The sequence below is a fragment of the Peromyscus maniculatus genome, chromosome 23 (assembly GCF_049852395.1).
Source record: "Peromyscus maniculatus bairdii isolate BWxNUB_F1_BW_parent chromosome 23, HU_Pman_BW_mat_3.1, whole genome shotgun sequence".
In the NCBI taxonomy this organism is placed as follows: domain Eukaryota; kingdom Metazoa; phylum Chordata; class Mammalia; order Rodentia; family Cricetidae; genus Peromyscus; species Peromyscus maniculatus.
In genome coordinates, this window is record NC_134874.1 from 32,351,567 (window position 1) to 32,377,887 (window position 26,321).

The following is a 26,321-nucleotide window of genomic DNA, read 5'->3' on the forward strand; positions in this document are numbered from 1 at the left end:
CTTGCTGGGAACAGACGCGAATGCTCTTTGCACTCTGGTGAATGGCCAGAATAGCACAAGATGGTGTTCTTAGCCTGAAAGAACACTTGCTGCTAGAATTTGAACTGAACGTGATTCAACTCCGTTTAGGAAGTTTAATTGAACCCTAGTGTGCCATGCAAGAAAAACATTCTGCTTTTGAGAAACGGGCAATCTTGCACTCTACTGTTTTTCCTATGGGGCAAGTACAGTCAGCTAGCTCAGAACAAAAGAAATGTGCGTCCTACACAAACGGGGCATATCTATTTCAATTCAGTATTGGAAACTAATTAAACCGGATCTTCTCTTCAGTCCAATACACTGTACTTGCTGGGAACAGACACGAATGCTATTTGCACTCTGTTGAATGGCCAGAATAGCTCAAGTTGGTGTTCTTAGCCTGAAAGAACACTTGCTGCTAGAATTTGAAACTGAATGTGATTCAACTCCGTTTAGGAAGTTTAATTGAACCCAAGTTTGCCATGCAAGAAAAACACTCTTCTTTTGAGAAACGGGCATTTTTGTACTCTACTGTGTTTCCAAAAAGCTAGTACACTGAGCTACCTCAGAACAAAAGAACTGTGCTTCCTACACAAACAGGGCATATCTATTTCAACTCAGTATTGGAAACTAAGTAAAACAAGAGCTTCTCTTCAGTCCAATACACTGTACTTGCTGGGAACAGACGCGAATGCCAATTGAACTGTGTATGGCCAGAATAGCAAAAGAGTGCTGTTCTTAGCCTGAATGAACACTTGCTGCTAGAACTTAAAAATGAACGTGATTCAACTCCGTTTAGGAAGTTTAATTGAACCCTAGTGTGCCATGTAAGAAAAACACTCTGCTTTTGAGAAACGGGCATTCTTGCTCACTATTGTGTTTCCTATAGGGCCAGTAGAGTGAGCTAGCTCAAAACAAAAGAACTGTGAATCCTACACAAACGGGGCATATCTAGTTCAACTCAGTATTGGAAACTAAGTAATACATGAGCTTCTCTTCAGTCCAATACACTGTACTTACTGGGAACAGACACGAATGCTATTTGCACTGTAATGGCCAGAATAGCACAAGAGTGGTGTTCTTAGCCTGAATGAACACTTGCTGCTAGAACTTGAAACTGAACGTGATTCAAATCCGCTTAGGAAGCTTAATTGAACACTTAGTGTGCCATGCAAGAAAAACACTCTGCTTTTGAGAAATGGTCTTTCTTTTACTCTACTGTGTTTCCTATAGGGCCAGTACAGTGAGCTAGCTCAGAACAAAAGAACTGTGCTACCTACACAAATGGGGCATATCTAGTTCAACTCATTATTAGAAACTAAGTAAAACAGAGGTTTGTCTTCAGTCAAATACACTGTACTTTTGGGAACAGACACAAATGCTATTTGCACTGTGTATGGCCAAAATAGCACAAGAGTGGTGTTCTTAGCCTGAATGAACACTTGCTGCTAGAACTTGAAACTGAACGTGTTTCAACTCCGTTTAGGAAGTTTAATTGAACCCTAGTGTGCCATGCAAGAAAAACATTCTGCTTTTGAGAAACGGGCATTCTTTCAGTCTACTGTGTTTCCTATAGGGCCAGTACAGTGAGCTAGCTCAGAACAAAAGAACTGTGCTTCCTACACAAACGGGGCATATATAGTTCAACTCAGTATTGGAAACAAAGTAAAACATGAGCTTCTCTTCAGTCCTATACACTGTATTTGCTGGGAACAGACACGAATGCTATTTGCACTGTGTATGGCAAGAATAGCACAAGAGTGCTGTTCTTAGACTGAATGAACACTTGCTGCTAGAACTTGAAACTGAACGTGATTCAACTCCGTTTAGGAAGTTTAATTGAACCCTAATGTGCCATGCAAGAAAAACACTCTGCTTTTGAGAAACGGGCCTTCTTGTACTCTATTGTGTTTCCTATAGAGCCAGGACAGTGAGCTAGCTCAGAACGAAAGAACTGTGCTTCCTACACAAACGGGGCATATCTATTTCACCTCAGTATTAGAAATTAAGTAATACATGAGCTTCTCTTAAGTCCAATACACTGTACTTGCTGTGAACAGACACGAATGCTATTTGCACTGTAATGGCCAGAATAGCACAAGAGTGGTGTTCTTAGCCTGAATGAACACTTTCTGCTAGAACTTGAAACTAAACGTGTTTCAACTCCGTTTAGGAATTTTAATTGAACCCTAGTGTGCCACGTAAGAAAAACACTCTGCTTTTGAGAAACGGGCTTTCTTGCTCACTACTGTGTTTCCTATAGGGCCAGAACAGTGAGCTAGCTCAGAAGAAAAGAACTGTGCTACCTACACAAATGGGGCATATCTAGTTCAACTCATTATTAGAAACTAAGTAAAAGAGAAGTTCTCTTCAGTCAAATACACTGTACTTTTGGGAATAGACACAAATGCTATTTGCACTGTGTATGACCAAAATAGCACAAGAGTGGTGTTCTTAGCCTGAATGAACACTTGCTGCTAGAACTTGAAACTGAACGTGATTCAACTCCGTTTAGGAAGTTTAATTGTACCCTAGTGTGCCATGCAAGAAAAACATTCCGGTTTTGAGAAACGGGCATTCTTGCAGTCTACTGTGTTTCCTATAGGGCCAGTACAGTGAGCTAGCTCAGAACAAAAGAACTGTGCTTCCTACACAAACGGGGCATATATAGTTCAACTCAGTATTGGAAACTAAGTAAAACAGGAGCTTCTCTTCAGTCCAATACACTGTACTGGTTGGGAACAGACGCGAATGCTATTTGCTCTGTGGTGTATGGCCAGAATAGCACAAGAGTGGTGTTGTTAGCCTGAATGAACACTTGCTGCTAGAACTTGAAACTAAACGTGATTCAACTCCGTTTAGGAAGTTTAATTGAACCCTAGTGTGACATGTAAGAAAAACACTCTGCTTTTGAGAAACGTGCATTCTTGCAAACTACTGTGTTTCCTGTAGGGCCAGTACAGTGAGCTAGCTCAGAACAAAAGAACTGTGCTTCCTACACAAATGGGGCATAAATAGTTCAACTCAGGATTGGAAACTAAGTAAAACCGGAGCTTATCTTCAGTCCAATACACTGTATTTGCTGGGAACAGACACGAATGCTATTTGCACTGTGTATGGCCAGAATAGCACAAGAGTGATGTTCTTAGCCTGAATGAACCCTTGCTGCTAGAACTTGAAACTGAACGTGATTCAACTCCGTTTAGGAAGTTTAGTTGAACCCTAGTGTGCCATGCAAGAATAACACTCTGCTTTTGAGAAACAGGAATTCTTGCACTCTACTGTGTTTCCTATAGGGCCAGTACAGTGAGCTAGCTCAGAACAAAAGAACTGTGCTTCCTACTCAAACGGGGCATAAATAGTTCAACTCAGTATTGGAAACTAAGTAAAACAGGAGCTTCTCTTTAGTCCAATACACTGTTCTGGCTGGGAACAGACGCGAATGCTATTTGCTCTGTGGTGTATGGCCAGAACAGCACCAGAGTGGTGTTCTTAGCCTGAATGAACACTTGCTGCTAGAACTTGAAACTAAACGTGATTCAACTCCGTTTAGTAAGTTTAATTGAACTCTAGTGTGCCATGTATAAAAACACTCTGCTTTTGAGAAACGTGCATTCTTGCACACTACTGTGTTTCCTATAGGGCCAGTAGAGTAAGCTAGCTCAGAACAAAAGAACTGTGCTTCCTACACAAACGGGGCATATCTAGTTCCACTCAGGATTGGAAACTAAGTAAAACAGGAGCTTATCTTCAGTCCAATACACTGTATTTGCTGGGAACAGACATGAATGCTATTTTCACTGTGTATGGCAAGAATAGCACAAGAGTGCTGTTCTTAGCCTGAATGAACACTTGCTGCTAGAACTTGAAACTTAACGTGATTCAACTCCGTTTAGGAAGTTTAATTGAAACCTAATGTGCCATGCAAGAAAAACACTCTACTTTTGAGAAACGGACCTTCTTGTACTCTATTGTGTTTCCTATAGAGCCACGACAGTGAGCTAGCTCAGAACAAAAGAACTGTGCTTCCTACACAAACGGGGCATATCTAGTTCAACTCAGGATTGGAAACTAAGTAAAACAAGAGCTTCTCTTCAGTCCAATACACTATACTTGCTGGGAACAGACGCGAATGCTATTTGAACTGTGTATGGCCAGAATAGCACACGAGTGCTGTTCTTAGCCTGAATGAACACTTGCTGCTAGAACTTGAAAATGAACGTGATTCAACTCCGTTTAGGAAGTTTAATTGAACCCTAGTGTGCCATGCAAGAAAAACATTCTGCTTTTGAGAAACGGGCATTCTTTTACTTTACTGTTTTTCTTATAGGGCCAGTACAGTGAGCTAACTCAGAACAAAAGAACTGTGCTACCTACACAAATGGGGCATATCTAGTTCAACTCATTATTAGAAACTAAGTAAAAGAGAGCTTCTCTTCAGTCCAATACACTGTACTTGCTGGGAACAGACACGAATGCTATTTGCACTGTGTATGGCCAGAATAGCACAAGAGTGCTGTTCTTAGCCTGAATGAACCCTTGCTGCTAGAACTTGAAACTGAACGTGATTCAACTCCGTTTAGGAAGTTTAATTGAACCCTAGTGTGCCATGCAGAATAACACTCTGCTTTTGAGAAACAGGAATTCTTGCACTCTACTGTGTTTCCTATAGGGCCAGTACAGTGAGCTAGCTCAGAACAAAAGAACTGTGCTTCCTACTCAAACGGGGCATAAATAGTTCAACTCAGTATTGGAAACTAAGTAAAACAGGAGCTTCTCTTCAGTCCAATACACTGTACTGGCTGGGAACAGACGCGAATGCTATTTGCTCTGTGGTGTATGGCCAGAACAGCACCAGAGTGGTATTCTTAGCCTGAATGAACACTTGCTGCTAGAACTTGAAACTAAACGTGATTCAACTCCGTTTAGTAAGTTTAATTGAACTCTAGTGTGCCATGTATAAAAACACTCTGCTTTTGAGAAACGTGCATTCTTGCACACTACTGTGTTTCATATAGGGCCAGTAGAGTAAGCTAGCTCAGAACAAAAGAACTGTGCTTCCTACACAAACGGGGCATATCTAGTTCAACTCAGTATTGGAAACTAAGTAAAACAGGAGCTTATCTTCAGTCCAATACACTGTATTTGCTGGGAACAGACATGAATGCTATTTTCACTGTGTATGGCAAGAATAGCACAAGAGTGCTGTTCTTAGCCTGAATGAACACTTGCTGCTAGAATTTGAAACTTAACGTGATTCAACTCCGTTTAGGAAGTTTAATTGAAACCTAATGTGCCTTGCAAGAAAAACACTCTACTTTTGAGAAACGGACCTTCTTGTACTCTATTGTGTTTCCTATAGAGCCACGACAGTGAGCTAGTTCAGAACAAAAGAACTGTGCTTCCTACACAAACGGGGCATATCTAGTTCAACTCAGGATTGGAAACTAAGTAAAACAAGAGCTTCTCTTCAGTCCAATACACTGTACTTGCTGGGAACAGACGCGAATGCTATTTGAACTGTGTATTGCCAGAATAGCACACGAGTGCTGTTCTTAGCCTGAATGAAGACTTGCTGCTAGAACTTGAAAATGAACGTGATTCAACTCCGTTTAGGAAGTTTAATTGAACCCTAGTGTGCCACGTAAGAAAAACACTCTGCTTTTGAGAAACGGGCTTTCTTGCTCACTACTGTGTTTCCTATAGGGCCAGAACAGTGAGCTAGCTCAGAAGAAAAGAACTGTGCTACCTACACAAATGGGGCATATCTAGTTCAACTCATTATTAGAAACTAAGTAAAAGAGAAGTTCTCTTCAGTCAAATACACTGTACTTTTGGGAATAGACACAAATGCTATTTGCACTGTGTATGACCAAAATAGCACAAGAGTGGTGTTCTTAGCCTGAATGAACACTTGCTGCTAGAACTTGAAACTGAACGTGATTCAACTCCGTTTAGGAAGTTTAATTGTACCCTAGTGTGCCATGCAAGAAAAACATTCCGGTTTTGAGAAACGGGCATTCTTGCAGTCTACTGTGTTTCCTATAGGGCCAGTACAGTGAGCTAGCTCAGAACAAAAGAACTGTGCTTCCTACACAAACGGGGCATATATAGTTCAACTCAGTATTGGAAACTAAGTAAAACAGGAGCTTCTCTTCAGTCCAATACACTGTACTGGTTGGGAACAGACGCGAATGCTATTTGCTCTGTGGTGTATGGCCAGAATAGCACAAGAGTGGTGTTGTTAGCCTGAATGAACACTTGCTGCTAGAACTTGAAACTAAACGTGATTCAACTCCGTTTAGGAAGTTTAATTGAACCCTAGTGTGACATGTAAGAAAAACACTCTGCTTTTGAGAAACGTGCATTCTTGCAAACTACTGTGTTTCCTGTAGGGCCAGTACAGTGAGCTAGCTCAGAACAAAAGAACTGTGCTTCCTACACAAATGGGGCATAAATAGTTCAACTCAGGATTGGAAACTAAGTAAAACCGGAGCTTATCTTCAGTCCAATACACTGTATTTGCTGGGAACAGACACGAATGCTATTTGCACTGTGTATGGCCAGAATAGCACAAGAGTGATGTTCTTAGCCTGAATGAACCCTTGCTGCTAGAACTTGAAACTGAACGTGATTCAACTCCGTTTAGGAAGTTTAGTTGAACCCTAGTGTGCCATGCAAGAATAACACTCTGCTTTTGAGAAACAGGAATTCTTGCACTCTACTGTGTTTCCTATAGGGCCAGTACAGTGAGCTAGCTCAGAACAAAAGAACTGTGCTTCCTACTCAAACGGGGCATAAATAGTTCAACTCAGTATTGGAAACTAAGTAAAACAGGAGCTTCTCTTTAGTCCAATACACTGTTCTGGCTGGGAACAGACGCGAATGCTATTTGCTCTGTGGTGTATGGCCAGAACAGCACCAGAGTGGTGTTCTTAGCCTGAATGAACACTTGCTGCTAGAACTTGAAACTAAACGTGATTCAACTCCGTTTAGTAAGTTTAATTGAACTCTAGTGTGCCATGTATAAAAACACTCTGCTTTTGAGAAACGTGCATTCTTGCACACTACTGTGTTTCCTATAGGGCCAGTAGAGTAAGCTAGCTCAGAACAAAAGAACTGTGCTTCCTACACAAACGGGGCATATCTAGTTCCACTCAGGATTGGAAACTAAGTAAAACAGGAGCTTATCTTCAGTCCAATACACTGTATTTGCTGGGAACAGACATGAATGCTATTTTCACTGTGTATGGCAAGAATAGCACAAGAGTGCTGTTCTTAGCCTGAATGAACACTTGCTGCTAGAACTTGAAACTTAACGTGATTCAACTCCGTTTAGGAAGTTTAATTGAAACCTAATGTGCCATGCAAGAAAAACACTCTACTTTTGAGAAACGGACCTTCTTGTACTCTATTGTGTTTCCTATAGAGCCACGACAGTGAGCTAGCTCAGAACAAAAGAACTGTGCTTCCTACACAAACGGGGCATATCTAGTTCAACTCAGGATTGGAAACTAAGTAAAACAAGAGCTTCTCTTCAGTCCAATACACTATACTTGCTGGGAACAGACGCGAATGCTATTTGAACTGTGTATGGCCAGAATAGCACACGAGTGCTGTTCTTAGCCTGAATGAACACTTGCTGCTAGAACTTGAAAATGAACGTGATTCAACTCCGTTTAGGAAGTTTAATTGAACCCTAGTGTGCCATGCAAGAAAAACATTCTGCTTTTGAGAAACGGGCATTCTTTTACTTTACTGTTTTTCTTATAGGGCCAGTACAGTGAGCTAACTCAGAACAAAAGAACTGTGCTACCTACACAAATGGGGCATATCTAGTTCAACTCATTATTAGAAACTAAGTAAAAGAGAGCTTCTCTTCAGTCCAATACACTGTACTTGCTGGGAACAGACACGAATGCTATTTGCACTGTGTATGGCCAGAATAGCACAAGAGTGCTGTTCTTAGCCTGAATGAACCCTTGCTGCTAGAACTTGAAACTGAACGTGATTCAACTCCGTTTAGGAAGTTTAATTGAACCCTAGTGTGCCATGCAGAATAACACTCTGCTTTTGAGAAACAGGAATTCTTGCACTCTACTGTGTTTCCTATAGGGCCAGTACAGTGAGCTAGCTCAGAACAAAAGAACTGTGCTTCCTACTCAAACGGGGCATAAATAGTTCAACTCAGTATTGGAAACTAAGTAAAACAGGAGCTTCTCTTCAGTCCAATACACTGTACTGGCTGGGAACAGACGCGAATGCTATTTGCTCTGTGGTGTATGGCCAGAACAGCACCAGAGTGGTATTCTTAGCCTGAATGAACACTTGCTGCTAGAACTTGAAACTAAACGTGATTCAACTCCGTTTAGTAAGTTTAATTGAACTCTAGTGTGCCATGTATAAAAACACTCTGCTTTTGAGAAACGTGCATTCTTGCACACTACTGTGTTTCATATAGGGCCAGTAGAGTAAGCTAGCTCAGAACAAAAGAACTGTGCTTCCTACACAAACGGGGCATATCTAGTTCAACTCAGTATTGGAAACTAAGTAAAACAGGAGCTTATCTTCAGTCCAATACACTGTATTTGCTGGGAACAGACATGAATGCTATTTTCACTGTGTATGGCAAGAATAGCACAAGAGTGCTGTTCTTAGCCTGAATGAACACTTGCTGCTAGAATTTGAAACTTAACGTGATTCAACTCCGTTTAGGAAGTTTAATTGAAACCTAATGTGCCTTGCAAGAAAAACACTCTACTTTTGAGAAACGGACCTTCTTGTACTCTATTGTGTTTCCTATAGAGCCACGACAGTGAGCTAGTTCAGAACAAAAGAACTGTGCTTCCTACACAAACGGGGCATATCTAGTTCAACTCAGGATTGGAAACTAAGTAAAACAAGAGCTTCTCTTCAGTCCAATACACTGTACTTGCTGGGAACAGACGCGAATGCTATTTGAACTGTGTATTGCCAGAATAGCACACGAGTGCTGTTCTTAGCCTGAATGAAGACTTGCTGCTAGAACTTGAAAATGAACGTGATTCAACTCCGTTTAGGAAGTTTAATTGAACCCTAGTGTGCCATGCAAGAAAAACATTCTGCTTTTGAGAAACGGGCATTCTTTTACTTTACTGTTTTTCTTATAGGGCCAGTACAGTGAGCCAACTCAGAACAAAAGATCTGTGCTACCTACACAAATGGGGCATATCTAGTTCAACTCATTATTATTAACTAAGTAAAAAAGAGGTTCTCTTCAGTCAAATACACTGTACTTTTGGGAACAGACACAAATGCTATTTGCACTGTGTATGGCCAAAATAGCACAAGAGTGGTGTTCTTAGCCTGAATGAACACTTGCTGCTAGAACTTGAAATTAAACGTGATTCAACTCCGTTTAGGAAGTTTAATTGAACCCTAGTGTGCCATGCAAGAAAAACATTCTGCTTTTGAGAAACGGGCATTCTTGCAGTCTACTGTGTTTCCTATAGGGCCAGTACAGTGAGCTAGCTCAGAACAAAAAAACTGTGCTTCCTACACAAACGGGGCATATGTAGTTCAACTCAGTATTGGAAACTAAGTAAAACAGGAGCTTATCTTCAGTCCAATACACTGTATTTGCTGGGAACAGACACGAATGCTACTTGCACTGTGTATGGCACGAATAGCACAAGAGTGCTGTTCTTAGCCTCAATGATCACTTGCTTCTAGAACTTGAAAGTGTACGTGATTCAACTCCATTTAGGAAGTTTAATTGAACCCTAGTGTGCCATGCAAGAATAACACTCTGCTTTTGAGAAACAGGCATTCTTGCACTCTACTGTGTTTCCTATAGGGCCAGTACAGTGAGCTAGCTCAGAACAAAGGAACTGTGCTTCCTACACAAACGGGGCAGAAATAGTTCAACTCAGTATTGGAACCTAAGTAAAACAGGAGCTTCTCTTCAGTCCAATACACTGTACTTGCTGGGAATGAACGCGAATGCTGTTTTCACTGTGTATGGCCAGAATAGCACAAAGTGGTGTTCTTAGCCTGAATGAACACTTGCTGCTAGTACTTGAAACTGAACGTGATGCAACTCCGTTTAGGAAGTTTAATTGAACCCTAGTGTGCCATGCAACAAAAACACTCTGCTTTTGAGAAACAGGAATCTTGCACTCTACTGTGTTTCCTATAGGGCCAGTACAGTGAGCTAGCTCAGAACAAATTACTGTGCTTCCTACACAAACGGGGCATATCTAGTTCAACTCAGTATTGGAAACTAAGTAAATCAGGAGCTTCTCTTCAGTCCAATACACTGTAATTGCTGGGACAGACGCGAGTGGTATTTGCACTCTGTATGGCCAGAATAGCACAAGAGTGGTGTTCTTAGCCTGAATGAACACTTGCTGCTAGAACTTGAAACTGAACGTGATTCAACTCCGTTTAGTAAGTTTAATTGAAACCTAGAGTGTCATGCAAGAAAAACCCTCTTCTTTTGGGAAACGGGCATTCTTGCACTCTAGTGTGTTTCCTATAGGGCCAGTACAGTGAGCTAGCTCAGAACAAAAGAACTGTGATTCGTACACAAAAGGGGCATATCTAGTTCAACTCATTATTAGAAACTAAGTAAAACAGAGGTTCTCTTCAGTCCAATACACTGTTCTGACTGGGAACAGACGCGAATTCTATTTGCTCTGTGGTGTATGGCCAGAATAGCACAAGAGTGGTGTTGTTAGCCTGAATGAACACTTGCTGCTAGAACTTGAAACTAAACGTGATTCAACTCCGTTTGGAAGTTTAATTGAACTCTAGTTTGCCATGTAAGAAAAACACTCTGCTTTTGAGAAACGGGCATTCTTGCACTCTACTGTGTTTCCTATAGGGCCAGTACAGTGAGCTAGCTCAGAACAAAAGAACTGTGCTTCCTACACAAACGGGGCATATCTAGTTCAACTCAGTATTGGAAACTAAGTAAAACAGAGCTTATCTTCAGTCCAATACACTGTATTTGCTGGGAACAGACACGAATGCTATTTGCACTGTGTATGGCCAGAATAGCTCAAGAGTGGTGTTCTTAGCCTGAATGAATACTTGGTGCTAGAACTTGAAACTGAACGTGATTCAACTCCGTTTAGGAAGTTTAATTGAACCCTAGTGTGCCATGCAAGAATAACACTCTGCTTTTGAGAAACGGGCATTCTTGCACTCTACAGTGTTTCCTATATGGCCAGTACAGTGAGCTAGCTCAGAACAACAGTACTGTGCTTCCTACACAAATGGGTCATATATATTTCACACAGTATTCGAAACTAAATAAAACAGGAGCTACTCTTCAGTCCAATACACTGTACTTGCTGGAAACAGACGCAAATGCTATTTGCAGGGTGTATGGCCAGAAAAGCACAAGAGTGGTATTCTTAGCCTGAATGAACACTTGCTGCTAGAACTTGAAACTGAACGTCATTCAACTCCGTACAGGAAGTTTAATTGAACCCTAGTGTGCCATGCAAGAAAAACACTCTGCTTTTGAGAAACGGGCATTCTTGCACTCTACTGTGTTTACAATAGGGCCAGTACAGTGAGCTAGCTCAGAACAAAAGAACTGTGAATCCTACACAAATGGGGCATATCTAGTTCAACTCAGTATTGGAAACTAAGTTAAACAGGAGCTTCTCTTCAGTCCAATACACTGTACTTGTTGGAAACAGACGCGAATGGTATTTGCACTGTGGTGTTTGGCCAGAATAGCACAAGGTGGTGTTCTTAGCCTGAAAGAAGACTTGCTGCTAGAACTTGACTGAACGGGATTCAACTCCGTTTAGGAAGTTTAATTGAACCCTAGTGTGCCATGAAAGAAAAGCACTCGGCTTTTGGGAAACGGGCATTTTTGCACTCTACTGTGTTTCCTATAGGGCCAGTACAGAGAGCTAGCTCAGAACAAAAGAACTGTGCTTCCTACACAAAGGAGGCATATCTAGTTCAACTCAATATTGGAAACTAAGTAAAACCGGAGCTTATCTTCAGTCCAATACACTGTATTTGCTGGGAACAGACACGAATGCTATTTGCACTGTGTATGGCAAGAATAGCACAAGAGTGCTGTTCGTAGCCTGAATGAACACTTGCTGCTAGGACTTGAAACTGAACGTGATTCAACTCTGTTTAGGAAGTTTAATTGAACCCTAGTGTGCCATGCAAGAGAAACACTCTGCTTTTGAGAAACAGGCATTCTTGCACTCTATTGTGTTTCCTATAGGGCCAGTACAGTGAGATAGCTCAGAACAAAAGAACTATGCTTCCTACACAAACGGGGCATAAATAGTTCAACTCAGTATTGGAAACTAAGTAAAACAGGAGCTTCTCTTCAGTCCAATACACTGTACCTGCTGGGAACAGACGCGAATGCTGTTTGCACTGTGTATGGCCAGAATAGAACAAGAGTGGTGTTCTTAGCATGAATGAACACTTGCTGCTAGAACTTGAACTGAACGTGATTCAACTCCCTTTAGGAACTTTAATTGAACCCTAGTGTGACATGCAAGAAAAACATTCTGCTTTTGAGAAACGGGACTTCTTGCACTCTAGTGTGTTTCCTATAGGGCCAGTACAGTGAGCTAGCTCAGAACAAAAGAACTGTGCTTCCTACACAAACGGGGCATATCTAGTTCAACTCAGTATTGGAAACTAAGTAAAACATGAGCTTCTCTTCAGTCCAATACAATGTACTGGCTGGGAACAGACGCGAATGCTATTTGCTCTGTCGTGTATGGCCAGAATAGCACAAGAGTGGTGTTCTTAGCCTGAATGAACACTTGCTGCTAGAACTTGAAACTAAACGTGATTCAACTCCGTTTAGGAAGTTTAATTGAACCCTAGTGTGCCATGTAAGAAAAACACTCTGCTTTTGAGAAACGGGCATTCTTTCACATGTCTGTGTTTCCTATGGGGCCTGTACAGTGAGCTAGCTCAAAACAAAAGAACTGTGCTTCCTACACAAACGGGGCATATCTAGTTTAACTCAGTATTGGAAACTAAGTAATATATGAGCTTCTCTTCAGTCCAATACACTGTACTTGCTGGGAACAGACTCGAATGCTATTTGCACTGTAATGGCCAGAAGAGCACAAGCGTGGTGTTCTTAACCTGAGTGAACACTTGCTGCTAGAACTTGAAACTGAACGTGATTCAACTCCGTTTAGGAACTTTAATTGAACCCTAGTGTGCCATGCAAGAAAAACACTCTGCTTTTGAGAAACGGGCATTCTTCTTCTCTACTGTGTTTCCTATAGGGCCAGTACAGTGAGCTAGCTCAGAACAAAAGAACTGGGCTACCTACACAAATGGGGCATATGTAGTTCAACTCATTATTAGAAACTAAGTAAAACAGAGGTTCTCTTCAGTCAAATACACTGTACTTGTTGGGAACAGACGCGAATGCTATTTGCACTCTGGTGAAAGGCCAGAATAGCACAGGATGGTGTTCTTAGCCTGAAAGAACACTTGCTGCTAGAATTTGAAACTGAATGTGATTCAACTCCATTTCGGAAGTTTAATTGAACCCAAGTTTGCCATGCAAGAAAAACTCTCTGCTTTTGAGTAACAGGCATTCTTGCACTCTACTGTGTTTCCTATAGGGCCAGTACAGTGAGCTAGCTCAGAACAAAAGAACTGTGCTTCCTACACAAACGGGGCATAAATAGTTCAACTCAGTATTGGATACTAAGTAAAAGAGGAGCTTCTCTTCAGTCCAATACACTGTACTTGCTGGGAACGGATGCGAATGCTGTTTGCACTGTGTATGGCCAGAATAGCGCAAAGTTGTGTTGTTAGCCTGAATGAACACTTGCTGCTAGAACTTGAAACTTAACGTGATTCAACTCCGTTTCGGAAGTTTAATTGAACCTTAATGTGCCATGCAAGAAAAAAACTCTGTTTTTGAGAAACGGGCATTCTTGTACTCTACTGTGTTTCCTATAGGGCCAGTACAGTGAGCTAGCTCAGAACAAAAGAACTGTGCTACCTACACAAATGGGGCATATCTACTTCAACTCATTATTAGAAACTTAGTAAAACAGAGGTTTTCTTCAGTCAAATACACTGTACTTTTTGGAACAGACACAAATGCTATTTGCACTGTGTATGGCCAGAATAGCACAAGAGTGGTGTTCTTAGCCTGAATTAACACTTGGTGCTAGAACTTGAACTAAACGTGATTCAACTCCGTTTAGGAAGTTTAATTGAACCCTAGTGTGCCATGCAAGAAAAACACTCTTCTTTTGAGAAACGAGCATTCTTGCACTCTACTGTGTTTCCTATGGTGCGAGTGCAGTGAGCTAACTCAGAACAAAAGAACTGTGCTTCCTACACAAACGGGGCATATCTAGTTCAACTCAGTATTACAAACTGAGTAAAACAGGAGCTCCTCTTCAGTCCAAAACCCTGTACAGGCTGGGAACAGACGTGAATGCTATTTGCACTGTAATGGCCAGAATAGCACAAGAGTGGTGTTCTTAGCCTGAAAGAACACTTGCTGCTAGAACTTGAAACTGAATGTGATTCAACTCCGTTTCGGAAGTTTAACTGAACCCAAGTTTGCCATGCAAGAAAAACTCTCTGCTTTTGAGAAACAGGCATTCTTGCACTCTACTGTGTTTCCTATACGGCCATTACAGTGAGCTAGCTCAGAACAAAAGAACTGTGCTTCCTACACAAACGGGGCATAAATAGTTCAACTCAGCATTGGAAACTAAGTAAAACAGGAGCTTCGCTTCAGTCCAATACACTGTACTGGCTGGGAACAGACACGAATGCTATTTGCTCTGTGGTGTATGGCCAGAATAGCACATGAGTGGTGTTGTTAGCCTGAATGAACACTTGCTGCTAGAACTTGAAACTAACCGTGATTCAACTCCGTTTAGGAAGTTTAATTGAACCCTAGTCTGCCATGTATAAAAACACTCTGCTTTTGAGAAACGTGCATTCTTGCACACTACTGTGTTTCCTATAGGGCCAGTACAGTAAGCTAGCTCAGAACAAAAGAACTGTGCTTCCTACACAAACGGGGCATATCTAGTTCAACTCAGTATAGGAAACTTAGTAAAACAGGAGCTTATCTTCAGTCCAATACACTGTATTTGCTGGGAACAGACACGCATGCTATTTTCACTGTGTATGGCAAGAATAGCACAAGAGTGCTGTTCTAAGCCTGAATGAACACTTGCTTCTAGAACTTGAAACTGTACATGATTCAACTCCGTTTAGGAAGTTTAATTGAACCCTAGTGTGCCATGCAAGAATAACACTCTGCTTTTGAGGAACAGGCATTCTTGCACTCTACTGTGTTTCCTATAGGGCCAGTACAGTGAGCTAGCTCAGAACAAAAGAACTGTGCTACCTACACAAACGGGGCATAAATAGTTCAACTCAGGATTGGAACCTACGTAAAACAGGAGCTTCTCTTCAGTCCAATACACTGTACTTGCTGGGAACGGACGCGAATGCTGTTTGCACTGTGTATGGCCAGAATAGCACAAAGTGGTATTCTTAGCCTGAATGAACACTTGCTGCTAGAACTTGAAACGGAACGTGATTCAACTCCTTTTAGGTAGTTTAATTGAACCCTAGTGTGCCATGCAAGAAAAACACTCTGCTTTTGAGAAACGGGGATTCTTGCACTCTACTGTGTTTCCTATGGTGCGAGCGCAGTGAGCTAACTCAGAACAAAAGAACTGTGCTTCCTACACAAACGGGGCATATCTAGTTCAACTCAGTATTGGAAACTGAGTAAAACAGGAGCTTCTCTTCAGTCCAAAACCCTGTACAGGCTGGGAACAGACGTGAATGCTATTTGCACTGTAATGGCCAGAATAGCACAAGAGTGGTGTTCTTAGCCTGAAAGAACACTTGCTGCTAGAACTTGAAACTGAATGTGATTCAACTCCGTTTCGGAAGTTTAACTGAACCCAAGTTTGCCATGCAAGAAAAACTCTCTGCTTTTGAGAAACAGGCATTCTTGCACTCTACTGTGTTTCCTATAGGGCCATTACAGTGAGCTAGCTCAGAACAAAAGAACTGTGCTTCCTACACAAACGGGGCATAAATAGTTCAACTCAGTATTGGAAACTAAGTAAAACAGGAGCTTCTCTTCAGTCCAATACACTGTACTTGCTGGGAACGGACGCGAATGCTGTTTGCACTGTATATGGCCAGAATAGCACAAAGTGGTGTTGTTACCCTGAATGAACACTTGCTGCTAGAACTTGAAACTTAACGTGATTCAACTCCGTTTAGGAAGTTTAATTGAACCCTAATGTGCCATGCAAGAAAAACACTCTGCTTTTGAGAAACAGACATTCTTGTACTCTACTGTGCTTCCTATAGGGCCAGTACAGTGAGCTAGCTCAAAACAAAAGAACTGTGCTACCTACACAAATGGGGTATATCTAGTTCGACTCATTATTAGAAACTAAGTAAAACAGAGGTCCTCTTCAGTTCAATACACTGTACTTTTTAGAACAGACACAAATGCTATTTGCACTGTGTATGGCCAGAATAGCACAAGAGTGGTGTTCTTAGCATGAATGAACACTTGCTGCTAGAACTTGAACTGAACGTGATTCAACTCCGTTTATGAAGTTTAATTGAACCCTAGTGTGACATGCAAGAAAAACATTCTGCTTTTGAGAAACGGGACTTCTTGCACTCTAGTGTGTTTCCTATAGGGCCAGTACAGTGAGCTAGCTCAGAACAAAAGAACTGTGCTTCCTACACAAACGGGGCATATCTAGTTCAACTCAGTATTGGAAACTAAGTAAAACATGAGCTTCTCTTCAGTCCAATACAATGTACTGGCTGGGAACAGACGCGAATGCTATTTGCTCTGTCGTGTATGGCCAGAATAGCACAAGAGTGGTGTTCTTAGCCTGAATGAACACTTGCTGCTAGAACTTGAAACTAAACGTGATTCAACTCCATTTAGGAAGTTTAATTGAACCCTAGTGTGCCATGTAAGAAAAACACTCTGCTTTTGAGAAACGGGCATTCTTTCACATTTCTGTGTTTCCTATGGGGCCTGTACAGTGAGCTAGCTCAAAACAAAAGAACTGTGCTTCCTACACAAACGGGGCATATCTAGTTTAACTCAGTATTGGAAACTAAGTAATATATGAGCTTCTCTTCAGTCCAATATACTGTACTTGCTGGGAACAGACTCGAATGCTATTTGCTCTGTGGTATATGGCCAGAATAGCACAAGAGTGGTGTTCTTAGCCTGAATGAACACTTGCTGCTAGAACTTGAAACTGAACGTGAAGAAACTCCGTTTAGTAATTTTAATTGAACCCTAGTGTGCCATGCAAGAATAACACTCTGCTTTTGAGAAACAGGCATTCTTGCACTCTACTGTGTTTCCTATAGGGCCAGTACAGTGAGCTAGCTCAGAACAAAAGAACTGTGATTCCTACACAAACGGGGCATATCTAGTTCAACTCAGTATTGGAAACTAAGTAAAACATGAGCTTATCTTCAGTCCTATACACTGTATTTTTGGGAATAGACAAGAATGCTATTTGCACTGTGTATGGCAAGAATAGCACAAGAGTGCTGTTCTTAGCCTGAATGTACACTTGCTGCTAAAACTTGAAACTGAACGTGATTCAACTCCGTTTAGGAAGTTTAATTGAACCCTAGAGTGCCATGCAAGAAAAACACTCTTCTTTTGAGAAACGGGCATTCTGGCACTCTACTGTGTTTCCTATGGGGCGAGTACAGTGAGCTAGCTCAGAACAAAAGAACTGTGCTTCCTACACTAACGGGGCATATCTAGTTCAACTCAGTATTGGAAACTAAGTAAAACATGAGCTTCTCTTCAGTCCAATACACTGTACTGGCTGGGTATAGACGCGAATGTTATTTGCTCTGTGGTGTATGGCCAGAATAGCACAAGAGTGCTGTTCTTAGCCTGAATGTACACTTGCTGCTAGAACTTGAAACTGAACGTGATTCAACTCCGTTTAGGAAGTTTAATTGAACCCTAGAGTGCCATGCAAGAAAAACACTCTTCTTTTGAGGAACGGGCATTCTGGCACTCTACTGTGTTTCCTATGGGGCGAGTACAGTGAGCTAGCTCAGAACAAAAGAACTGTGCTTCCTACACAAACGGGGCATATCTAGTTCAACTCAGTATTGGAAACTGAGTAAAACAGGAGCTTCTCTTCAGTCCAAAACCCTATACAGGCTGGGAACAGACGTGAATGCTATTTGCACTGTAATGGCCAGAATAGCACAAGAGTGGTGTTCTTTGCCTGAAAGAACACTTGCTGCTAGAACTTGAAACTGCATGTGATTCAACTCCGTTTCGGAAGTTTAACTGAACACAAGTTTGCCATGCAAGAAAAACTCTCTGCTTTTGAGAAACAGGCATTCTTGCACTCTACTGTGTTTCCTATAGGGCCATTACAGTGAGCTAGCTCAGAACAAAAGAACTGTGCTTCCTACACAAACGGGGCATAAATAGTTCAACTCAGTATTGGAAACTAAGTAAAACAGGAGCTTCTCTTCAGTCCAATACACTGTACTTGCTGGGAACGGACGCGAATGCTGTTTGCACTGTATATGGCCAGAATAGCACAAAGTGGTGTTGTTACCCTGAATGAACACTTGCTGCTAGAACTTGAAACTTAACGTGATTCAACTCCGTTTCGGAAGTTTAATTGAACCCTAATGTGCCATGCAAGAAAAACACTCTGCTTTTGAGAAACAGACATTCTTGTACTCTACTGTGCTTCCTATAGGGCCAGTAGAGTGAGCTAGCTCAGAACAAAAGAACTGTGCTACCTACACAAATGGGGTATATCTAGTTCTACTCATTATTAGAAACTAAGTAAAACAGAGGTCCTCTTCAGTTAAATACACTGTACTCTTTGGAACAGACACAAATGCTATTTGCACTGTGTATGGCCAGAATAGCACAAGAGTGGTGTTCTTAGCATGAATGAACACTTGCTGCTAGAACTTGAACTGAACGTGATTCAACTCCGTTTATGAAGTTTAATTGAACCCTAGTGTGCCATGTATAAAACATTCTGCTTTTGGGAAACGGGCATTTTTGCACTCTAGTGTGTTTCCTGTAGAGCCAGTACAGTGAGCTAGCTCAGAACAAAAGAACTGTGCTTCCTACACAAACGGGGCATATCTATTTCAACTCAGTATTGGAAACTAAGTAAAACAGGAGCTTCTCTTCAGTCCAATACACTGTACTTGCTGGGTACAGACGCGAATGCTATTTGAACTGTGTATGGCCAGAATAGCACACGAGTGCTGTTCTTAGCCTGAATGAACACTTGCTGCTAGAACTTGAAACTGAACGTGAAGAAACTCCGTTTAGTAATTTTAATTGAACCCTAGTGTGCCATGCAAGAATAACACTCTGCTTTTGAGAAACAGGCATTCTTGCACTCTACTGTGTTTCCTATAGGGCCAGTACAGTGAGCTAGCTTAGAACAAAAGAACTGTGATTCCTACACAAACGGGCATATCTAGTTCAACTCAGTATTGGAAACTAAGTAAAACATGAGCTTATCTTCAGTCCTATACACTGTATTTGCTGGGAATAGACAAGAATGCTATTTGCACTGTGTATGGCAAGAATAGCACAAGAGTGCTGTTCTTAGCCTGAATGTACACTTGCTGCTAGAACTTGAAACTGAACGTGATTCAACTCCGTTTAGGAAGTTTAATTGAACCCTAGAGTGCCATGCAAGAAAAACACTCTTCTTTTGAGAAACGGGCATTCTGGCACTCTACTGTGTTTCCTATGGGGCGAGTACAGTGAGCTAGCTCAGAACAAAAGAACTGTGCTTCCTACACTAACGGGGCATATCTAGTTCAACTCAGTATTGGAAACTAAGTAAAACATGAGCTTCTCTTCAGTCCAATACACTGTACTGGCTGGGAACAGACGCGAATGTTATTTGCTCTGTGGTGTATGGCCAGAATAGCACAAGAGTGGTGTTCTTAGCCTGAATGAACACTTGCTGCTAGAACTTGAAACTGAACGTGATTAAACTCCGTTTAGGAAGTTTAATTGAACCCTAGTGTGCCATGCAAGAAAAACACTCTGCTTTTGAGAAACGGGCATTCTTGTACTCTACTGTGTTTCCTATGGTGCGAGTGCAATGAGCTAGCTCAGAAAAAAAGAACTGTGCTACCTACACAAATGGGGCATATCTACTTCAACTCATTATTAGAAACTAAGTAAAACAGAGGTTCTCTTCAGTCAAATACACTGTACTTTTTGGAACAGACACAAATGCTACTTGCACTGTGTATGGCCAGAATAGCACAAGAGTGCTGTTCTTAGCCTGAATGAACACTTGCTGCTAGAACTTGAAAGTGTACGTGATTCAACTCCATTTAGGAAGTTTAATTGAACCCCAGTGTGCCATGCAAGAATAACACTCCGCTTTTGAGAAACAGGCATTCTTGCACTCTACTGTGTTTCCTATAGGGCCAGTACAGTGAGCTAGCTCAGAACAAAAGAACTGTGCTTCCTACACAAACGGGGCATGTCTATTTCAACTCAGTATTGGAAACTAAGTAAAACAAGAGCTTCTCTTCAGTCCAATACACTGTACTTGCTGGGAACAGACGCGAATGCTATTTGAACTGTGTATGGCCAGAATAGCACACGAGTGCTGTTCTTAGCCTGAAAGAACACTTGCTGCTAGAACTTGAAAATGAACGAGATTCAACTCCGTTTAGGAAGGTTAATTGAACCCTAGTGTGCCATGCAAGAAAAACACTCTTCTTTTGAGAAACGGGCATTCTTGCACTCTACTGTGTTTCCTATGGGGCAAGTACAGTGAGCTAGCTCAGAACAAAAGAACTGTGCTTCCTACACAAATGAGGCATATCTATTTCAACCCAGTATTGGAAACTAAGTAAAACAGGAGCTTCTCTTCAGTCCAATACACTGTACTTGCTGGGAACAGACGCGAATGCTATTTGCACTCCTGTGAATGGCCAGAATAGCACAAGATGGTGTTCTTAGCCTGAAAGAACACTAGCTGCTAGAATTTGAAACTGAATGTGATTCAACTCCGTTTAGGAAGTTTAATTGAACCCAAGTTTGCCATGCAAGAAAAACACTCTTCTTTTGACAATCGGGCATTTTTGCACTCTACTGTGTTTCCTAAAGAGCTAGTACAGTGAGCTACCTCAGAACAAAAGAAGTGTGCTTCCTACACAAACGGGGCATATCCAGTTCAACTCAGTATTGGAAACTAAGTAAAACATGAGCTTCTCTTCAGTCCAATACACTGTACTGGCTGGGAACAGACGCGAATGCTATTTGCACTGTGGTGTAGGCCCAGAATAGCACAAGAGTGGTGTTCTTAGCCTGAATGAACACTTGCTGCTAGAACTTGAAACTAAACGTGATTCAACTCCGTTTAGGAAGTTTAATTGAACCCTAGTGTGCCATGCAAGAAAAACACTCTGCTTTTGAGAAACGGGCATTCTTGTACTCTACTCTGTTTCCTATAGAGCTAGTACAGTGAGCTAACTCAGAAAAAGAACTGTGCTACCTACACAAATGGGGCATATCTAGTTCAACTCCTAATTAGAAACTAAGTAGAACAGAGGTTCTGTTCAGTCAAATACACTGTATTTTGGGAATAGACACAAATGCTATTTGCACTGTGTATGGCCAGAATAGCACAAGAGTGGTGTTCTTAGCCTGAATGAACACTTGCTGCTAGAACTTGAATCTGAACGTGATTCAAATCGGTTTAGGAAGTTTAATTGAACCCTAGTGTGCCATGCAAGAAAAACATTCTGCTTTTGAGAAACGGGCCTTCTTGCACTCTAGTGTGTTTCCTATAGGTCCAGTACAGTGAGCTAGCTCAGAACAAAAGAACTGTGCTTCCTAAACAAACGGGGCATATCTAGTTCAACTCAGTATTGGAAACTAAGTAAAACATGAGCTTCTCTTCAGTCCAATACACTGAACTGGCTGGGAACAGACGCGAATGCTATTTGCTCTGTTGTGTATGGCCAGAATAGCACAAGTGTGGTGTTCTTAGCCTGAATGAACACTTGCTGCTAGAACTTGAAATTAAACGTGATTCAACTCCGTTTCGGAAATTTAATTGAACCCTAGTGTGCCATGTAAGAAAAACACTCTGCTTTTGAGAAACGGGCATTCTTGCACGCTCCTGTGTTTCCTATAGGGCCAGTACATTGAGCTAGCTAAAAACAAAAGAACTGTGCTTCCTACACAAACGGGGCATATCTAGTTCAACTCAGTATTGGAAACTAAGTAATACATGAGCTTCTCTTCAGTCCAATACAGTGTACTTGCTGGGAACAGACTCGAATGCTATTTGCACTGTAATGGCCAGAATAGCACAAGACTGGTGTTCTTAGCCTGAATGAACACTTGCTGCTAGAACTTGAAACTGAACGTGATTCAACTCCATTTAGGAAGTTTAATTGAACCCTAGTGTGCCATGCAAGAAAAACACTCTGCTTTTGAGAAACGGGCATTCTTGCAGTCTACTGTGTTTCCTATAGGGCCAGTACAGTGAGCTAGCTCAGAACAAAAGAACTGTGCTACCTACACAAATGGGGCATATCTAGTTCAACTCATTATTAGAAACTAAGTAAAACAGAGGTTCTCTTCAGTCAAATACACTGTACTTTTTGGAACAGACACAAATGCTATTTGCACTGTGTATGGCCAGAATAGCACAAGAGTGGTGTTCTTAGCCTGAATGAACACTTGCTGCTAGAACTTGAAACTGAACGTGATTCAACTCCGTTTAGGAAGTTTAATTGAAACCTAGTGTGCCTTGCAAGAAAAATACTCTTCTTTTGGGAAACGGGCATTCTTGCACTCTAGTGTGTTTCCGATAGAGCCAGTACAGTGAGCTAGCTCAGAACAAAAGAACTGTGATTCGTACACAAAAGGGGCATATCTAGTTCAACTCAGTATTGGCAACTAAGTAAAACAGGAGCTTCTCTTCAGTCCAATACACAGTACTTGCTGGGAACAGACGCAAATGCTATTTGCTCTCTGGTGAATGGCCAGAATAGCACAAGATGGTGTTCTTAGCCTGAAAGAACACTTGCTGCTAGAATTTGAAACTGAATGTGATTCAATTCCGTTTAGGAAGTTTAATTGAACCCAAGTTTGCCATGCAAGAAAAACACTCTTCTTTTGAGAAACGGGCATTTTTGTACTCTACTGTGTTTCGAATAGAGCTAGTACAGTGAGCTACCTCAGAACAAAAGAACTGTGCTTCCTACACAAACGGGGCATATCTAGTTCAACTCAGTATAGGAAACTAAGTAAAACATGAGCTTCTCTTCAGTCCAATACACTGTACTGGCTGGTAACAGATGAGAATGCTATTTGCACTGTGGTGTATGGCCAGAATAGCACAAGAGTGGAGTTCTTAGCCTGAATGAACACTTGCTGCTAGAACTTGAAACTGAACGTGATTAAACTCCGTTTAGGAAGTTTAATTGAACCCTAGTGTGCCATGCAAGAAAAACATTCTGCTTTTGAAAAACGGGCATTCTTGCAGTCTACTGTGTTTCCTATAGGGCCAGTACAGTGAGCTAGCTCAGAACAAAAGAACTGTGCTTCCTACACAAACGGGGCATATCTAGTTCAACTCAGTATTGGAAACTAAGTAAAACCGGAGCTTATCTTCAGTCCAATACACTGTATTTGCTGGGAACAGACACGAATGCTATGTGCACTGTGTATGGCAAGAATAGCACAAAGTGGTGTTCTTAGCCTGAATGAACACTTGCTGCTAGAACTTGAAACTGAACGTGATTCAACTCCGTTTAGGAAGTTTAATTGAACCCTAGTGTGCCTTGCAAATAAAACATTTGCTTTTGGGAAACGGGCATTCTTGCACTCTGCTGTGTTTGCTATAGGGCCAGTACAGTGAGCTAGCTCAGAACAAAAGAACTGTGATTCATACACAAACGGGGCATATCTAGTTCAACTCAGAATTGGAAACTAAGTAAAACAGGAGCTTCTCTTCAGTCCAATACACTGTACTTGCTGGGAACAGAGGCGAATGCTATTTGCACTGTAATGGCCAGAATAGCACAAGAGTGGTGTTCTTAGCCTGAATGAACACTTGCTCCTAGAACTTGAAACTGAACGTGATTCAACTCGGTTTAGGAAGTTTAACTGAACCCTAGTGTGCCATGCAAGAAAAACACTCTTCTTTTGAGAAACGGGCATTCTTGCACTCTACTGTGTTTCCTATGGGGCGAGTACAGTGAGCTAGGTCAGAACAAAAGAACTGTGCTTCCTACACAAATGAGGCATATCTATTTCAGCTCAGAATTGAAAACTAAGTAAAACAGGAGCTTCTCTTCAGTCCAATACACTGTACTTGCTGGGAACAGACGCGAATGCTATTTGCACTCTGGTGAATGGCCAGAATAGCACAAGATGGTGTTCTTAGCCTGAAAGAACACTAGCTGCCAGAATTTGAAACTGAATGTGATTCAACTCCGTTTAGGAAGTTTAACTGAACCCAAGTTTGCCATGCAAGGAAAACACTCTTCTTTTGAGAAACGTGCATTTTTGCACTCTACTGTGTTTCCTATAGAGCTAGTACAGTGAGCTACCTCAGAACAAAAGAACTGTGCTTCCTACACAAACAGGGCATATCCAGTTCAACTCAGTATTGGAAACTAAGTAAAACATGAGCTTCTCTTCAGTCCAATACACTGTACTGGCTGGGAACAGACGCGAATGCTATTTGCACTGTGGTGTAGGCCCAGAATAGCACAAGAGTGGTGTTCTTAGCCTGAATGAACACTTGCTGCTAGAACTTGAAACTAAACGTTATTCAACTCCGTTTAGGAAGTTTAATTGAACCCTAGTGTGCCATGCAAGAAAAACACTCTGCTTTTGAGAAACGGGCATTCTTGTACTCTACTGTGTTTCCTATAGAGCTAGTACAGTGAGCTACCTCAGAATAAAAGAACTGTGCTACCTACACAAATGGGGCATATCTAGTTCAACTCCTAATTAGAAACTAAGTAAAACAGAGGTTCTCTTCAGTCAAATACACTGTACTTTTGGGAATAGACACAAACGCTATTTGCACTGTGTATGGCCAGAATAGCACAAGAGTTGTGTTCTTAGCCTGAATGAACACTTGCTGCTAGAACTTGAAACTGAAGGTGATTCAAATCGGTTTAGGAAATTTAATTGAACCCTAGTGTGCCATACAAGAAAAACATTCTGCTTTTGAGAAACGGGCCTTCTTGCACTCTAGTGTGTTTCCTATATGGCCAGTACAGTGAGCTAGCTCAGAACAAAAGAACTGTTTTTCCTACACAAACGGGGCATATCTAGTTAAACTCAGTATTGGAAACTAAGTAAAACAGGAGCTTATCTGCAGTCCAATACACTGTATTTGCTGGGAACAGACACGAATGCTATTTGCACTGTGTATGGCAAGAATAGCATAAGAGTGCTGTTCTTAGCCTGAATGAACACTTGCTTCTTGAACTTGAAACTGTACGTGATTCAACTCCGTTTAGGAAGTTTATTTGAACCCACGTTTGCCATGCAAGAATAACACTCACTTTTTGAGAAACAGGCGTTCTTGCACTCTACTGTGTTTCCTATAGGGCCAGTACAGTGAGCTAGTTCAGAACAAAAGAACTGTGCTTCCTACACAAACGGGGCATAAATAGTTCAACTCAATATTTTTAACCTAAGTAAAACAGGAGCTTCTCTTCAGTCCAATACACTGTACTTGCTGGGAACAGACGCGAATGCTGTTTGCACTGTGTATGGCCAGAATAGCACAAAGTGGTGTTCTTAGCCTGAATGAACACTTGCTGCTAGAACTTGAAACTTAACGTGATTCAACTCCGTTTAGGAAGTTTAATTGAACCCTAATGTGCCATGCAAGAAAAACACTCTGCTTTTGAGAAACGGGCCTTCTTGTACTCTATTGTGTTTCCTATAGAGCCAGTACAGTGAGCTAGCTCAGAACAAAAGAACTGTGCTTCCTACACAAACGGGTCTTATCTATTTCAACTCAGTATTGGAAACTAAGTAAAACAAGAGCTTCTCTTCAGTCCAATACACTGTACTTGCTGGGAACAGACGCGAATGCTATTTCAACTGTGTGTGGCCAGAAAAGCACACGAGTGGTGTTCTTAGCCTGAATGAACACTTGCTGCTAGAACTTGAAACTGAACGTGATTCAACTCCGTTTAGGAAGTTTAATTGAAACCTAGTGTGCCTTGCAAGAAAAACACTCTTCTTTTGG